The sequence below is a fragment of the Octopus bimaculoides genome, chromosome 10, assembly GCF_046866305.1.
Source record: "Octopus bimaculoides isolate indiv1 chromosome 10, ASM4686630v1, whole genome shotgun sequence".
Classification (NCBI taxonomy): domain Eukaryota; kingdom Metazoa; phylum Mollusca; class Cephalopoda; order Octopoda; family Octopodidae; genus Octopus; species Octopus bimaculoides.
The window spans coordinates 90,934,837-90,939,836 of record NC_142937.1 but is presented as its reverse complement, the minus strand read 5'-3'; positions in this window follow the sequence as shown (position 1 = coordinate 90,939,836).

The window sequence follows — 5,000 nt, the reverse complement described above, 5'->3', positions numbered from 1 at the left end:
TGAAAATAATAAAATAATAAAATAATTTGAACTCAGAGCGTAACGATGAGCGAATTACTGATAAACATTTCGTCCAACGTGCTAACGAGTCTGCCAAAACAAACAATGCAAAGCATTTTTCCGACGATCTAACGATTCTGCCAACTTACCGCTTTGCAGAAATGCTAAATACAATGTCCTTTCGCAATATCGTGAGATCCTGAAGTAAAAAGAGAAACAAATAAATACAGACACAGGGGAAAGAGGGAATGATTCGTAATATGGAATATGAAGTGAAAGTATGTTTCTCTGAAATTATTCCGAATATAGAAAAGACGAAACCATTAAACTTTGTTCCTTGTTGAAAACTATCCTTCATTTACACAGTAAAGAAGTAAACACTTAATCATTTTCTGGAGATAAAATAATGTATATGAACAGACCTAAAATAATACGTTTCTTTTTTTTCATATTGTATTTGATTTAATGTACAACAAACGCTAAACTGATTTTATTTGCATATCAAAGTAAAATCGCATAACGTATACTAATGTAAAGCGAAAAAAAAATCAAAACTAATAATGAGAACTATTGGCTTAATTAATCAAATATTTCAGATCGACAAAATTGTTGTACCATTCATGTGCTTTTCCTTTCAGCACCATACAGCGTTATACATATATATGAGCAAAAACATTCGAATGCTTACATTCGAAATAAGATGTTACTATTGTTAATACCATCTATGGCAAATATTTTTAATTGATAATATTAACAACAGTAACATGGGTGGTTCACAGGTTTAGCCAACACCCGAAACCATGGTATATGAGCATTTAAACGGCATAATCTCTATAGGTATGCTTTTTAATTCTTTGCCCGTTTCCTCGCATACTGTTATTTTCTATGAATTTGGTGCCTTCTGGCGGTTGAATTGAGACTTCATTTTCAAATAGGTTGATGCACACTGCATCCTTAAGGCTTCGTGCTAATTATATATTTTATAGCTTATAATGCTATTAAACCTGCGAACCGCCCATGTTACTGCTGTTAATATTATCAATTAAAAATATTTGCCATAGATGGTATTAACAATAGTAACATCTTGTTTCGAATGTCAGCATTCGAATGTGTTTAATCATAAATATTTTGCACCATGCGTTGCTGGTTTTTGGCGCAAAACAAGCCAGAGCGTATAATGGATTTATAACGTGGCGGATTTGGAATTTTTTGCCCAGTAACTCATACCGAGGAAGGTTAAGGCCCTCGGGCCAACACCCGAAACCGTAGTATATGAGCATCTGAACGGTATAATGCTTATAGATATGCTTTTTAATTCTTTGTCCGTTTCCTAGCACACTGTTATTTTCCATTATTTTGGTGCCTCCTGGCGGTTGAATTGAGACTTTAGCCCTTGTTTCTAAATAGGCTGATGCTCACTGCATCCTTAAGGCTTCGTGCTAATATACACATGTGTGTGTGTGTATTTATGTATGTGTGTTAATGTTTGATGTTTGTATTTATACTAAGTTGCAAATAAAAACAATTTTACATTAAACTGAAGGATTGTGGCTATATGGTGAGAAATTTGCTTCCCAACCAGTGATTCCGGGTTCAGTCCCACTGCATGGCAAATTGTACAAGTGTCTTCTAAAATAGCATCGGACCGATCAATGCTTTCTGAGTGAATTTGGTAAACGGAAACTGAAAGAAGCCCACGATATAAATATAGAAGCGGACGAAAGAGAGGGAAACCAAACGAGCGCAATTTGTCAAGAACCCTTTTAGGTTCACCCGAATGCTGTTGGGGGTAACTAAATCAAGAAAATTGACCAGCTCCACAAAAGAGGTAGAAGCATTTCTGAGGGAGACTCACAACGATGACCTCAGAAACGAACCACTTGATGTCAACCCCAATGTCGGTAGAGCCGAAATAGCAGTAAATAAATTCAACCTCAGCTGTCCATCCTGAAAAGAAGTGAATAAGGCCGGATCAGGATCAGCTCCTGGCCCAAGTGGTATACCTTAAAGTATACAAGAAATGCCCGCGGCTCCTTCGGAGGTTATGGACCCTGTTCCCGAAAGATCTGGACAAAGGTTATCATCTCACCATGCTGGAAGAAGGCAGAAGGATGTTTTGTGCCAAATTAAGAAAACTCCACAGCCGTTAATATACATATAAATAATAAATATATATATATATATGTGTGTGTGTGTGTGTGTGTGTGTGTGTGTGTGCGTGTATATATCAGAATGTATATATCTGTGGTGGAGTTGGTTCATTCGACTGAAAGTTCTTCAAGGCGGTGCTCCAGCATGGCCGCTGTCTAATGGCTGAAATAAATATAAGATAAAAAAAAGAGGAGGTATGTATGTATGCATATGTGTATGCGTGTATGCATGTATGTATGGGTATATGTATGTGTGTATGTATTTTATGTATTTATGCATGTACGTACGTGTGTATATGTATGTATATGTATGTATGTATATATGTATGTATGTGTATGTGTGTATATATGTATGTATGCATGTATGCATATATATCTGTATGAATGTACGCCTGCTTTTTTTTCCAAGTTGATGCTCATATGAAATTTTAGCTTTTGGTAGATAATTTCCTTCAAAAGTTTTTTTCATCTTTCCACAAGGTAAATTCATATTTGGAAAGCAATCAAGATATGTGTGTGTATGTGTGTGTGTATGTTTCTATGTACGTGTGTGTCTGTGTGCACGTACATATATATATGTGTGTGTGTGTGTAGCTATATATATATATATATATATATATATATATATATATATATATATATATATATATATTAACTGTTGTTAAGGACACGCTATTTCATTTTGTAACTATAATATACTACCAAATATATTAACGGTTTGCAAATCAATATTGTGCATTAGTTTTGTGTTAGTATTACGGTTTTCCCATTTGCAGTATTAATAGCAAAAGGTAATGTTTATCACACACTTAAAGAGGGGGCGGTGTTAGAACACAGGTTAGGGCGTTATTTGCCATGATAGAGCCGCACATATGGACTTGTAATGCACAAACTCAACCGTGTTTACATCGGTGGCGGGCAAGAACTGTCCACTATGACTGACCGTTGGATAGATGTACTCGTTTACCAAACGGCGTACCTTTCAATGCTGGCTCTGAATTCTATTGAAAACCAGTAGAGATCAGCTTAAAAAGGAATTGATCCAGCATGGCCCCAGCCTCTGGCTGAACACATTAAGAGAATAACAGGATAAAAAGAATATAGATATATATATATATATATATATATATATATAAATACATACATATTTCTGTATGTATGTATGCATGTATGTATATATCTTTATATATATATATATATATGTGTGTGTGTGTGTGTATGTGTGTGTGTGTGTGTGTGTGTGTGTGTGTGTGTGTGTGTGTGTGTGTGTGTGTGTATGTGTATTGTGTGTATATGTTTATTAAGTAATTTTTTTATTGAACATAGATTTATTGCATTACTTAACGAAACGAATAATAATCTAATGAAAACATTAGCAGAAGTTTTAGGAGTTTTATTAAGTATTGTATCATCAAAACATCATGATTCGATATAAGAGGAAACAAACCCAGAAGTACGTCATATCCTCATCGGTTATTGGCCAAAGGATCAAAGAGGTTTCACACCTTCAAAATTGCCCTGATCCTTTCATCGATAATTGATGAGCATTTGGCGAACTTCTGGCTCTGTTTTCCGTTTGTTTGCGCATTTATTGTTTTTTTTTAATATAATTATTACTTAATGGAATGCCACGTACTGTCCCTTATTTTGTTTATAGTGTTTTTACAGAGATAGATAGATAGATAGATAGATAGATAGATAGATAGATAGATAGATAGATAGACAGAAAAAGAGAGAGAGGGGGGGAAGAGAGACAGAGAGATGGAGAGGAAGAGAGACATGCTGCAGGACACGTGGATATCTGCAAGGTGGAGAATCCAATTGTTTTGGTCTTAAGGTGAGAATGTTATAGAAGCTGGAGAAATATTTAAAGACAATAATACACAGGCATCAATTAAAAATAAATAAATAGAATCAAAAACGAAAGATGGAGGATTACAAGCCAGCAGATGTATGAATACAGGAAACGAGGAAATAGGTATGTGGGTAAAAGATGAAAAGTACGTTAGGAAAACGTTACGAAAGAGGATATGTATGTACTTTTCTACTCTAGGGACAAGGCCCAAAACGTTTGGGCAAGGGACCAGTTGATTAGATTGACCCCCAGTACGCGTCTGGTGCTTAATTTATCGATCCCGAAAGGATCAAACACAAACACGACCTCGGTGGAATTTGAACTCAGAACGTAAAGACAGATGAAATACTGCCAAGCATTTCGCCCGGCGTGTTAACGTTTATTATTTCTCTATTGTCAACAAGGGGCTAAACATAGAGGGAACAAACAAGGAACAGACAAACGGATTAAGTCGATTACATCGGCCCCAGTGCGTAACTAGTACTTAATTTATCGACCCCGAAAAGATGAAAGGAAAAGTCAACCTCGGCGGAATTTGAACTCAGAACGTAAAGACAGACGAAATACCGCTCAGCATCTCGCCCGGCGTGCTAACGCTTCTGCCAGCTCGCTGCCTTTTTGTCTTTAAAATATTCTTTTCTACTCTAGGCACAAGGTCCGAAATTTTTATGGAGGGGGAAGTCGGTTTGATCGACCTCAAGATGCAACTAAATCTCACAGAGAGACTTAAGCAGTAGTGATACGATAAAATAGTTGCATGCTGTCAACTTAACGTGACAGTCCCATGAAGGGAATCATACTACTGCTATTTAGCCCTAGGAAGGCCGACAGGAAGCGGTCCGGCTTCCTAGGGCTAAATAGCAGTAGTATGATTCCCTTCATGGAACTGTCAAGTTAAGTTGACAGCATACAACTACTTTATCGTATCACTGCTGCGTAAGTCTTTCTCTGAGATTTAGGAATGGATAATTTCTAATATATATATATATATATAT